General features: G+C 31.8%; 1 protein-coding gene across 3 annotated transcripts in view; it reads right to left on the bottom strand.

Annotated features, from left to right (window-relative positions):
* Nucleotides 1-14,767, bottom strand: part of LOC134721941 (protein PML-like) — a 24,354-nt gene extending 9,587 nt beyond the window's left edge. The window contains exons 1-2 of one of the 3 annotated variants that reach the window (XM_063585265.1): nucleotides 14,553-14,767; nucleotides 4,528-4,642 (exon numbers count right to left, since the gene is read on the bottom strand). The gene's annotated coding sequence lies outside the window, so the exon portion shown is untranslated. Of the gene's footprint in view, nucleotides 1-4,527; nucleotides 4,643-5,243; nucleotides 5,562-5,916; nucleotides 5,998-14,552 lie in introns of those variants that run through there. The other 2 variants (XM_063585266.1, XM_063585264.1) reach the window with 2 other exon arrangements.

Genomic DNA, 14,767 nt, shown 5'->3' with positions numbered 1-14,767 from the left:
AAAACAATAACAAGGTTTGATTAATACCACTAGTGAAGCAAGATATGTTTACCCTTCTGGAACACCTGGGCATTGTTTTTACTGCTTTAGTGTTGAGCAATCTGTAGTTTTCAATGTAGGGTCATAACTCGTGTTTTATGATCTAGTAAGTCGTTTTGTTGTCTTTCGTGTTTTGTAATGGCGTTGTCCTTTGAGTTTTGAATATCCCATGAATAAGAGATGTGGATTTACACCAAGGAGACAGCAACCCAAAGACACCACAAACTAAAAGATATCTTCATTGAATGATTCACACGAAAATCGTAAATTTACACGTGGATTTCACGAAAACTTGCGATTTTTATAAAGATCTATAGTATGTCAAAATGTTTATGTGAATTCCTTTCCCCTTTAATAACAATAATTCATATACATGTATTAAGTCACACAGCAATTATCGGAATGGGAAAGTATTTTAAAATCATCTATAAAAGTTTAACTTTCAGTTTACAAACACATATCAAAAGCCACATTAAAACGACAAAGTATGTAAGGTTGATGATATGACATAGTTATTGTTATTTTATTACTACAAATTGCTTGAGTAATAATTTCCTATCTTAGACAGACCATCATCACGGTTGTAAAGTAAGATCTGCAGGGTAGGTAACAGCCACTGGGTTATACTCATTTGCATATTTAATGCAACTTAAAAGGTAACATTTAACATATAGATGTCATTCTTATCAAAGTTAATTTACAGTCATTTAAAGAACAACGTGTGATCTTTTTTATATTATTTTTTACGTACATAAACTTTTTTAAATTTTGTTTGTTTTCAAACTGGAGATAATAAAGAATGTTACGAAATAGTCATCGAAATTGTAATTTTAAATATTATTGCCTATGATTTCTCAAGCCAGGTTACTTTCTTTTATGTTTGGGAAACATTAAAATTAAGTTTTATAATAATAATGTTCATTTTTATGATTAAAATTAAAAAATGTTCATCTCTTTTTTTTTATAGTTTTAATTTGAAGTATTGCTAAACGAATAGTTGAAATACCCCACTGATCATGAAATCTCCCAAATGAAGAAGGTATAAACAAAAATTCAAAGGGAATCAATAGATATCTTTCTAAATTGCTGATTATCGCTGATCCCTTAAATATATAATACACATTCGACCAGTTACCCTTCTGAGACTCTCAATACTTACTGGCCATATCGATGTGTGAAAGGTACTGATCGAAGAGTCCACTAATTTAGTGTTTGACTAGGGGTTGGCGAGTATACGTGCTGTATTGCAAACTGTTTGAACAACAAAAACTATCAGAAGAAGCGTTCTCAAACTAAAGGTTTCATTTATAACAAAGTGTGCTTGAGTTGTGTGTATCTTGATAAAAATATATATCATATCTGTACAATTGTTTTTATAGATATTTTTTGCGGCAAGGGCAATGCTAATATTATATTAAATAAAACTCGTGGTCTGATTACTGTTTTAAATATCTTAAGGACTGGACTACACTTTTTGTTTCGCTCTCAAAAGCTTGAAATTATTACCTATCAAACCCTTTACTCGAAGATTATTCTAGAAACAAGAGTCATAGGTATGGTATTTTATCTTTTTTTTTAAATAAAGCATGTTGTATATTGTATTGTTAACAGTTGGGTTTTTTTTTCAAAGGAAAACAAACTCAATTAGTAAAATATAATAGTTGCTTCCATGGTGATGCTTGATGTGAATGTTAAAGGGGTGCGATGTGAATAAATAAATTAATTTTCTCTAAGGAAAAAGCAAACTATATATACTGAAGATGGATGGATCTTGGCGGTCAACGTTATATGTTTCATCCACGATTTAACATGACTTTTAGTAGAGAACAAAGATCTTAATCTGGAAAACAAAATCTCCTGACACCTAGGTTTCGAGTAATTACATAATTACAGAAAAGGTATAAATATCCTGTTGAACTTCGCAAAGTGTTTAAATATTGTATATTTTTTAAATTTTTAAATTGAATATATATAGATATCAAAGACTCGCAACACCTCACGAAGCTATCGTTAAACGAATTTTTCTATCATTTCATTATTTCTCTGTTAAAAGAAGTAGTTTGCACGCAAGTGAAAAATGTTTTCCAGTTCTGAATAGTTCGGACCACCAAGCAGTGTGTCCTTTCGTAACCTTTAAATATCATATGCCTTATTAAAACTATTACTAACAGAATGAAGCATATTAAATTTAAATACGAAATATTATACATCCTTTCAAAAACTAAGAACTTTAATGTTATACAATGAAGTATCTCTGAATACTTATTTTAAGTGGTTTTAGGGATAATTAATTTTTCCATCAGGGTTTAAGTGGCACTAATTAGGGGCTAAAACATGAAGGAGTGACCGAATGTATTTACCAGTAATACTGTTACATATCAATAGTTGAGAAGTTTAAATCTATTTAAGAAAGGTTATTCAAAGATTTAGAGATAACTAATTGGTTTCGTTCATTACGGCACCTACTTTAATTCTGTATATGAAATTACGCAGTGCACTTGTTCTTCTAGTTTGTTCAAGAAACTAGGCTTTTGCAAGAGAAAAACGGGGTTTCCTGGTTTGACCAAAAATGTGTTCATACATCCAATGCAGATACCACTTTGTTAATCTCGTGCGGTCAAAGGCGCCTTTCTGTATTAGTCTTACTCGGTACCGTTGAGAACTAAATATGTGGAAGCTAGGTCTGAAGGATGCGTAGTAACATTAAGAGCTTTATGACAAAAAGAGACCTTAAAAAAAGAAGATATGGTATGATTGCCAATAAGAAAAAACTCCACAAGATACCAAATGACACAGAAGTTAACATGTATATTATATATATATGTATGTCACTGTATAAGCTTCAACAATGAGCAAAGTCCATACCGCATTGCGCATAATCAGTTATAAAAGGTCTCCAAATGGCGACGTAAAACTATTCAAACGAGACAACTAACGGTGTAATTTATGCACAAAAAAATGAGCGAGATACAAATATGTAACACAAAAACAAACGAAAACCACTGTATAGCAGGCTCCTGACGTGGGACAGGCACTTTCATACTAAATGTGTGTGTGTGTGGGGGGGGGGGGGGGGTTAAACATGTAAGTAGGATTCCATATCCATAACCTTGGACAGTGGTATAACAGTACAACATAAGAACTAACTATAAAAATCAGTTGAAAAAGGCTTAACTCATCAGATGGATTCAAATACAAAGTATAAAGTCAACTTTTCTTTAGGAAGTTTGCGCCTTCGATTCTTAATATTTTTTTATTTGTTTAGACAAGTATGTTCTAATCATGTCAGTCTGGTAGCACGAACTTTTCTGAGCTGATGATACCATCGGGTACTGAACAGTCAACCAGCAGCTGTATTGTCTCACCGCTTGTCAGAAAACAAAACAACTCTTTCTAAATTTTGACGCTATTCTTTATTTCACATACAATTAACGAAAGTATATTTTTATGATTTTCGATTTCAGGATGTACTCTGGTCAGGTTTAGGAATTTTTTTCAGATGTTTCAATTCTTTGTGGGTCTTTTTTACTACACAGGGTAAAATATCATACTCCATATCATCCAATTTTCTTCTTTTTAAAAAAAAAAGGTTATTGCAAAGTTTTGAGAACCAAATATTTCCAATAATTAGCTAAATGTCGATTCATCCTTTTGAAAAAATCAAATCTCATAAAGGAGTTCCATAGCCTATCAATATTTAGCTTGTTTTATTCTTCAATTAATGCTCTCCTGGCTTATAGTATCAATGTAACATTATAGATCAATAATTTTTCCCACCTAACTACATACTTAAAATAAAATAATAAATAATTGAAAGTACTGGACATTTAAAAAAAATCATGTATTTTTAGTACTCTTCCGGTTTAGTTTATGATAAAATTTGTTACATGTGTTGTTGTTGATGTTGTTTTTGTCGAGCCTTCGACTTTAGTCGAAAAAGCGAGACAAAGCGATCCTACTTTCCGTCGTCGTCGTCGTCGGCGGCGTCCACAAATATTCACTCTGTGGTTAAAGTTTTTGAAATTTTTATAACTTTCTTAAACTATACTGGATTTCTACCAAACTTGGACAGAAGCTTGTTTATGATCATAAGTTAGTATCCAGAAGTAAATTTTGACTTAGATTTTCTTCCAGTTAACATTGCATACAGTCTGGAGTTAAAGTTTTCAAAACATTTAATAGATTCATTAACTATCCTAGATTTTTACAGAGCAGAACTTGGACAGAAGCTTCTTACAATCAAAAGATAGTATCAAGAGGAATATTTTTATTGATTTTTTTTCCTCATTTTTGTTGAGCCTGTGATTTACAGCAATAGTAGGCGAGACACTGGGTTCCGCGGAACCCTCACAATTTTTTTTATTATTATTATCTTATAATAAAGTGGTTTTTTTTTATGTTTGACGGCATGTGATGACTGAACGTTGGTTTAATCGAAAAGTGGATGTGCAGTTTATTTAAAAAGAGAAACTATATTTTGTTACATACCTATAATATATGGCTTAGGACCAATAGTTTCTCAAGCACTTCATGCATGTACTCTATTCGTCATTCTGGTTGTTATTTTTTTTTCAATGACCGAAAACATTATCTTTTGTTCATGCTGGAAAAGAAGAAGAAACAAATTTTAATATGTTGATGTCAGAACTACCATTGTACAATGTAACAGTCATGGCAATTACGCATGTTCAGACCACTAACACCTACATATACAAACCTTATTATTTTAAAATATATGAAATCCATATAGTTTTTCAGAGGTCCTTCGCTATTGCATTTCTGATTGATATATAAAGAAAAAGAAGATAATACGAAGGCACCAGTCTCTGAAAAAAATTAAATATACCTTTTTTTTCGGAGACAAGTAGCTGAGAGCCAACTTGTTTACTTGCAAATCTCCATCCACGTAATAACATATATATTGACAGATATACTGTTCCCAGATCCATGTCAATAAATATTTTGTTTACCAAAATCATTTGGCAGTCAAAATAAACAGGATTATATATGGAAAAAACTGTTGCTAAAGTTAACGGTAGTATTTCCATTCACAATGATCTCTGATTTAAAACACGTATTGCAAATAAAATTTTGGTAACCTAATCAAGATCAGCATTTAATAATTACAAGTTCATAAACAATCAAAAAAAGGTTTGATAATATGCAAGATGACATTTTAAAGAAACAATCTGTCACAAACTTACCTTTTATTTGAATTATTATATTAAATTTTTAGGTAAACATGCACATCCAATACACAACCAAATAATTTATATATATATTGATGTCATGTAAATAAAGGATTACATTTTAAACAATCCTTCAACACTTAGTATCCAGTCGAGCGTGAACCAGTTAACCTCTCTATCCACTTTAGGTAAGGGTTCAAATTATATTTTGAAATCCAACTTCTTAAAATTTCAATCTAAATCTTTTCGTGTATTCGTTCCATTTGCTTCGGAACAACGGTCAAGTTAAAGTACCCAGGGTTGTTTTCATTTATAAATAGGTATAAAATCCTATAGAAATGTACCATAAAGAAAAGTTTAAGAATTTATTTACAAAGCTTTATCCGGATTTATGCGTCGATTGATATTTGCTTTCTTTATGCGTCTCATCTTTGAAGATTTTGTCATAAATTTAAATTTTAATTGGTACTATTTTAATTTAACTATTGTTATTCTTGAGGGATGACAGGTTTATTAACCGGTGGTCAACATTCAAGTGGAAAATCTTTTTATTGGTTGCTTAACCTGGTATTTAGACTAATTTTACTGGACATTCCAGTCCGCTTACCCGGAAATCTAAACAGTCTATAAGGATTATTTATGCAATGTGAAATTCAATATTTAGATATTTGTGATTCACACAACTAACTGTTCAGCTGAGTCACCGACTATTCATTTTTGCAGATGCACGGATTTTTTTTTCTTCTAGTGGACAACATTTTTACGTCAGTTAACTTGAATAAAACATTTCCAATGAAATACAGGATAAAAAGTACATTTCTACGATATTTTAATTGGTATCATTACTCTCTATGGACACAACACCATGGCAACACTCCCTTTGGTTCCATTACCTCCGAGGTTATATAGATATAATATTCTTTTTTTTGATATAACATTGTCTAATTCGATACAAAAGACCACTTATTTTTTAGTGGGATCATGTTTTTTCATATATCAAAATAGATTTTTTCATGTTCATTATATAAAAAATTTAACATTTTTTGACAACTGATTTCTGATTTACAATAGGAAAATTAAACAAACGTGTGAAAAGTAAACGTAACAAACTACTTTCACCTAAAAAGTTTGAAAATATATTATGCTCAGTAAAAGATCTTTATTTAAATGTTTTTTCATTGAATCTTTAAATTGCATATTTATCAAATAAAATGAACGACTGAACGATTTTTATTCCGTGACCTGTGCATTGTTATGTGCATTCCAGTCGTAAGATTGCAATGCAATCCTTTAATCAGATTGTAAATCGTATAGGAATAACAACACAACATATATAAGCCCATGTTCTATTTTCAAATAAAATTTATTCTACTCTGACAATTTTACCTCTGCAGTATATTGCGCTAACTGAGCCTACAGTCAACAAGTGCATGACGTACACACTATGTTAATTTACCAATATAGCAACCCCATAATTGACAATTCTGACCTGGTTTCTATGTATGAAAGGGGTACTTATATAGTTTACAACACATATAAATTGATAAAAAATATATCGAAAGAAGAATTCAGTGTATATAAGCATTTTGGGTCAGTCAGCAAAACTTGAGAAGTTCTATATATGTTTGGCATAATTACAGTAACCTTCATGATATCAGTATACGTACGTTCATAGGTTTACATAGACTGCCAATTTGTTGCAATCTTTTCAAAATTGTAGGTTTTTCTCCTCAACCTTTTGTTTTGTTTTCGGTAATTTCAATGAAACATCTTATCTAACATTAGCTCAAACGTAATAAAAATAGTGTTTCCTGTGATATAATGTAACAACTGAATTAGAGGATCCTGACTTTCGACTGGTACATATAAAATATAGTTGGCTAACACATGTATGGGATACACTAATCCTCGTATAAACCTGGTATAGTGGTGTAACAACACAATATGAGAACAAACTGTAAACAATCTTTGGCAATATCTTAACGCATCAGATCGATGTGAAGCACCAAACATAATAACTGGAAGCACCAACCATAATAACTGGAAGCACCAAAACTAACATTGAAACAAGTACAAAGCAAAAACCGACCAATGAATAAACCATATTATCCAAAACTAATTTTTCAATCGGTGCACATCAATGCACATGCAATAATACCAAGATAACGGAAGGATTATAATCTCAAATCGGAGTAACAGGCGGAATTTCAGCTCAACAGTCTCATTGATATGGACTACATAGTGAATCAATTTCATACTACTGCATGTCTACTTGTTGATTATGGTTTGCTAAAGTAACCTGATTTACTAGTAACTTACCAGTATGCAGATACAGCGATCTATCAAATAGTCAACAGCTTGATCAACATTTTCTGTTTGATGTGTATTGTAACTAATGGTCACGATGAGGTGGACAGCATAGAGAATAAGGGACCAAAACTAAGGGACATAGATTAATAAAAGAGGGACCAAAGATACCAAAGGGACAGTCAAACTCGTAAATCTAAAACAAACTGACAACGCCATGGCTAAAAATGAAAAAGACAAACAGAAAAACAATAGTACACATGACACAACATAGAAAACCAAAGAATAAACAACACGAACCCCACCAAAAACTAGGGGTGATATCAGGTGCTCCGGAAGGGTAAGCAGATCCTGCTCCATATGCGGCACCCGTCGTGTTGCTTATGTGATTACAAATCCGGTAAAAAGTATAATTCGGTAGGTCAAATTCATGAAAGGGAAGGGGATTGTAGTTACGACGTAAGGAACATATCCGATATCATTTGTGAAACGGTTATTCCATAACGGTCAACCAACTCGTGATGGCGTGATGGATATAGATTAATAAAGTACATAGACATAAAGAATAGGGAATAATGATCAAAATTACAGAAAAATGGGTCAAATAAGAAAAGAGAAAATAGACCAAAACAATAAGAATAGATGTTAATAGAGTGCATACACATAAAGGAAAGGGAAAAATGATCAACATTCATAAAGAATAGAGAAATATTGTTTAAAAAGTTAAAGAATACAGAAACTGATAGACCAGACCCTCGTGTCTGCTTCATTCATTTGAATGTGCAATCAAGGCACAAACACAGATGTGTCTTCGCGTATTGTGAAAGCAGTGCAGTTGTTGAGTTTACTTTCTTTCGATGCTTAGTACATCATAATCAGGTCTGATGAGCATTTGTCCCAGGCATTTGGACATTTCGATTGCAGAATCCGATACATGTATGTTCCAATATCTACAGGTTTTGTTTAAGTTAAACTGTGCTTTGGCGAACCAATATAATTTACCAAGTTATTTTGACCTTTGAGTCGCACCTGTTTTTTGAAATACTTATCTAAAAGGTTATTAGCTTTATTTTTCTAGTCTTTTAATGAACTCGACGATTTTGTTGACTTTTCAATATAAGGTCTACTTTAATTCACCTGTCAATTTCTAACTGAAACCTCTTTTATACAAAGAACAAACAAGTCGTCTTTATTATAAACTAGTGGTGGTTGTTCATTCCTCGGTCCATTCTAGATTTGTACAAAACAATTTGGGGAATTTAATTTTGTTTATTTGCTTTATATAACAGTCATTATATAGTAAAATGGATATGGCGTCGGGTTGCTTTTTTATATCAAAAAATGGTTATCTTTTATCGTTTATCTAATAGTGTTTCTTATTATTGTAAATTACTTTTTAACTTGAGTATGAGGGACCACTTAAAGATTTAAACTAAAAGGACTGTGTATGAACATTAATTAACATTGCTATATGTATCGTATTCAGGTGTTTTACTCGAGCTTTTGTGGTACATTATGAAAAAGATGTGGTATTCTTACCAATGAGACAACTCTCCAGAACAGACCAAATGATATATAAACTAACAGCTATAGATCACCGTACGGCCTTCGTCAACCAGCATAGTCAGCTATAAAAGGCCCCGAAATCACAAATGTAAAACATTTCAAACGAGAACACTAACGGCCGTATTATTGTACAAAGAATGAACAAAACACAAGAATGTAACATAGGAACTCACGGCAACCAATGAATTATAGACTCGAAGATGGAAGTGTTTAACGACCTTGAATGGCTATACAACCCTTGCACGATCGGTTTACAGGCGTGTCAGGTTTAGACATGTTAGCAGGATCCCAACCCTCCCCTAATCACGGACAGTGGTGTAACAGTACAAATTAAGAACGAACTATTTATAAAAATCATTTGAAAAAAACTAGACTCATCATATATTAAACATTGTATGTTTGATTAATTATTCAAGTTGCTTACTAAATTAAAAAAAAATTTACTACATCGGGTCAAAGAATGACAAGTACTGCATTTACAAGATGTCAAAACAATAGTTAAATAATACAAGTTTGTCACATACACTTATAAACATGTACAGATAAAAGCATGTAGGTCTGTAAGTATAAAGGTAAGCGGGACAAATTCGTCTTGCTGTGAACAAAAAATGAAAATGATACAGTTGCGTAATTTGCTGCAGTTGATATGATAGATAAGATTGTTCTATATTCAAACCATTCAGGAAAGTTTTTTAAACAGGAAATAATTATGTAGTTTTGAGTGTTGTATAGCATATAGCAACTTTAAAAAATATTACAATTCGAATATCTAGCTGAAAAAAAAGAACTTCTACAAATCTCATTTTTTAATTTATCATGCATATTTAAAAATAAATATATGGCATTTATGCAGGATTGTATTTTGATAGGTGATTGTGTCAATTAAGAAATATCTACATTTAATATTCTACCCTAATTTAACCTTGAAATGTGAATTTTCACATCGAAAAAGATAGCCTAAGCACATTCTACTTTTTTCCACTTACAAAGTGATATCGTGACGACCTTATACCTGACAACTAATACATCTCCGAGGGCTAACTAGAGAAATCAAACCCATAAAACCTCCAAGAGGTCATTATATATTCAGATTATTAAATTCCTGTCATTTTATTTTGATAATAATTTGAAGTGGTAATTTTTCCTTCTGTATGTAATAAAACCATTTCGAACTACCTTGACTAAATTAAGTGGCATTAAAGTCTTTTATATTCTTTTATAATCGTCTATACTATTTGATCTTGGTGATTTTTAAACTATTTTCAATTATATATCGTTTTTGAAAACTACCGATTTCTATAAATTGATTTTAAGTGATAAAACGGTTAATGTCTTTCTGGAATTGAAATTTCATTTATTCGATGTTGTAACACAAATGACTTTCTGGTGAATATACAGAATCTAATTTAAATCCTTGATATGCCATATATTAAGTTTCTTGTCCAGATAAAAGGATTAAAAGGTCATAAAGTTGAAAAACCAACATGTTGTTCTATTTATGACGTAGCAATATTTTCAATTTATATACATGAATATAGATAAAAAGAAGATGTGGTTGTGTATTTGCCAATGAGATACATCTCCACAAAGACAACCAAATGACAAAGAAATTGACTATTAGGGGTCTCAAAATTTGAACTTTGTATTTCAAAAGACATATTTTATGGGATTTTGAAAAATTACATTTCACATGAAACGTTCATTTCATTCCAAAAACTGCTTGCTATCTTTCAAGTAGTAAAAGGTAGCAAGTAACAGTTGATTATGTATAAATTGACAGAAAGTATAGATAAAAGTTTCGATCCGATGATTATTTTTAAGACAAAATTTAACGTGTAACAAGTTATTAATATATTCTTCCTTTGATATCTTCCGCCACTGCTTAATCAAAGTTTAAAGGGATCATATTTTGTCCCATACTATACTTTGGGGGTTTACTTTCGACTTTTACTTTCGACTTTTATAGAGTTTCAACCCTATGCCTAATCAGATGACACCATATAATCACTGGAAAGAATTGCATTTTTCCAACGTGTACATTGTATGCAGTGTACAAATGTTCCACAAACAAAACCAATATAATATTCATTGCTGTTTTGCAATGAAGTTGCTCTTACGAGTATATCTATTTCTTGGACCTCACACCAAGTGACGCTGACTTGTTTCTTTCAAACAAAAGTGAAACACAAAATTTACCACAAAACTTTCAGAACGTAAGATTTTCCTTATCTGGATGAGACAATGAAATGCAGCTTTTCGTTGATTTAGGTATAACCTTTTCGTTTGCCCATATCATAACCGTTGCGCAGTTACGTAAATTTTACGGACGCCATCACGAGTTGGTTGACCGTTATGGAATAACCGTTTCACAAATGATATCGGATATGTTCCTTACGTCGTAACTACGGTCCCCTTCCCTTTCATGAATTTGACCTTTCGAATTATACTTTTTACCGGATTTGTAATCACATAAGCAACACGACGGGTGCCGCATGTGGAGCAGGATCTGCTTACCCTTCCGGAGCACCTGAGATCACCCCTAGTTTTTGGTGGGGTTCGTGTTGTTTATTCTTTAGTTTTCTATGTTGTGTCATGTGTACTATTGTTTTTTTGTTTGTCTTTTTCATTTTTAGCCATGGCGTTGTCAGTTTGTTTTAGATTTACGAGTTTGACTGTCCCTTTGGTATCTTTCGTCCCTCTTTTACTGCCACATGCCAATTTTTTTTTAAATAAATGACAATAAGAACTTTTTTTTCAATTGTATTCTTCAGTCCTTAACAATTAATTGTTTTATGGCTGCAAAGGTTTTCATTATGTCAAAAATCATGATTTAATGGCAAATTTATTTTAAAATTGAACTCATTCTTTTTTTTCCGTCTAATTCCTTTAATAGGTTTATTGTTATATTACTGTTATAATTTTTTTTATGGGAACACCCATTCTAAATACGTAAGGACACGCAATAATTAAAAGCTTTTTTAATTCAATGGACAATATATGTAGTTCAAATGAAATGTCATAAAACTGATTTATTTGTTTTGTCAGTTATTTAAAAGACATTTGTTTTTAGATTTTGACAACAACAAGTTATACTGTTAAGGAATGCACGAAAAAAATGAAAAAAATATCTTTGGTTATACTTAATAAACCCTGTTATCTATATAACCTTTATAACCGTAATATCGACATGAAATATGTTGCTGTATATAGCTACAGGGACCAACCAGCTCGCCCAATTTAGAGTTTACTTCAAAAATTGACCCCTGCATTTTTCTTATTTCTTCATGAATATTTATGTCTTTATTTTGCACTCAATAACGTCTTGCATATTTGTTGTTTGTTGATATTGCATTACGATATAAAAAAAAAACACTTATCTTCTATGCACAAAATCGTGACGTCATGAACCATGCATGAGGAAACTGACAGTTGACAAAATAAAAGTCCAATATCAACAGAAAATTCTTTTTACAATTTTGACATTTAAAGACGTGCATTAATGCATGTGCGTAGTATTATAATTATATTAATGTAAAGTTTGGAGTATTGTGGTTTCTGTGGTCCTTCATTAACATATTTAGTTGCTACATAATCATTTTGTTAGATGTAGAAACAACAACAAAAACCGCAAACTGTCAGTTGATATATCAAAAGACAAAATCATTAATTCTTATTCCTTTTAGATATATATCATAATAAACAAAAACGTGCAACAGATAACGGGGTGCATATTCCCGAAAAAGTAATGAATGTTGAAAATCTTTGCAGATAAATCGTGAGAAACATACAATTGTTAGTTCATGGTATTTTTTAAAATAAAATAAAATTGAATGGGAATTGAAATTGGGAATGTGTCAAAGAGACAACAAACTGACGAAACAGCAGATAACAGCCGAGGCCCACTAGTGGGTCTTCAACACAACGAGAAAAATCCCGTACCCGGGGACGGGTTTCAGCTTTCCCTAAAACCTAAAAATGTAATAGTTCAGTTAGAATGGACGTCAAACTAAACTTCAAAACATATAGATGAACTTAGATTAAAAAAAAAACCATACAAGACTAACACACTTTAATGTATGTTTCACTTTTCATTTAGCAAGGAAAAATCTTTAAAAATGTCCAAACTGTAAGGATTTTACACAGGTTATGATATCAAACACGTGTGTATTGTTCTGTAATGGACTGCATTCCTGTGCATTATATTCAACTTCGTGCTGTTGTTACCAATATAGCAACGTAAACAGGGTCTTAAGCAATGACCAAGGAACATACACCAGACATGTGTTAGGAACAATAAATATCCTAATCAACTTTAATTATTTTAATCTCATTATTTAAACAAATATAAGTATACAAAAGCTTGCATATACATGCATTTAAACAAGGACGAATTCCTTACTAATACCGCTTATCTACTACTTAGTCTAATATAAGCTCTGACCACAATGCTTGCCTATGTCTGGGGCCAAATAAAAGTAATCAATAAATTACTTCAGAGTACAATCAGAGTCAAGGTTTACATAAAGAAATTTAGTGCCAAATTAAATATTTGATGTATGTAAACTGTCGTCAGTTTTATGGACATTTATTATCACTGCTACGTGAACTGAACAAATTGTTGTAACAATTTTGACATGCAATATTTATTCGATACATTTAAAGTAAATATATACAATTTTGATAAATGGTTTAGGGATCGATTTTGACAAGTTATAGACATCAAACAGAAGAAAGGACTACTGATATTGAAGAGCGAAATTGAATATAATTTTCTTGAAATTAATATTTATGTTTGGTATGAAATGAACGCAAAATTGCAATTAGATTTTCCAAATCTGCGATACATTGTAGGTATTGTATGTCTCTGGTGATACTAAAATGAAACTGAGAGATTTGCAACAACATTTTCAAAAAGACATCGGAAAGAAAAGCCCCTTCTTTGTAGAAATGATTGAAATTTATAAACAGATTAAATACGTAAAACATCTAGTGCTAGGACAATTTGTATCCGAGTGAATTCACTAATGCAATTCATCCTATAAAAAAGATTTTATGACAACGGTAGCTAGAAATCAAATATTATTCCACCACTTCACAAGATTATGCTTAGAATTCATCTGATCACTGGATATTTCTAATGGCAGAAACATAGTTTTGCAAGCTGTTCGCAGGGGCGGATCCAGCCATTTTAAAAGGGGGGTTCCCAACCCAGGACAAAAGGGGGGGTTCCAACTATATTTCCCCATTCAAATGCATTGATCGGCCAAAAAAAAGGGGGTCCGACTCCCGGACCCCCCCCCCCCCCCCCCCCCCCCGCCCACGGTCCGCCAATGTGTTCGCAATATCGCATATACAATCGTATTCATTCCAAAAAGACTTGTATCTGAAATAAACTTGTTGCACTAATATACAAGTTTGACAAAATATTAAGAAAATATCCTAAGAACTTACCAAATTAAAAAAAAATCCGTTGACGAGACTTCCAATACTATCTTTTGTGATACTATTTCATCTGATAAACTTTTCCCTAGGCTCACACCAATATTAATGACATTATACGCCTCATATCGATGCGTTTGTTAGATATTAACACTTGAATAACCACAAAAAGTTTATATATATATTTAATATAAATGTCTTTAAATCACGTGACACTTGTCAATACA

This window comes from Mytilus trossulus, chromosome 6 (genome assembly GCF_036588685.1).
Source record: "Mytilus trossulus isolate FHL-02 chromosome 6, PNRI_Mtr1.1.1.hap1, whole genome shotgun sequence".
In the NCBI taxonomy this organism is placed as follows: Eukaryota; Metazoa; Mollusca; class Bivalvia; order Mytilida; family Mytilidae; genus Mytilus; species Mytilus trossulus.
The sequence above is the reverse complement of the archived record's forward strand: the minus strand, read 5'-3'. Positions and strand labels throughout refer to the sequence as shown.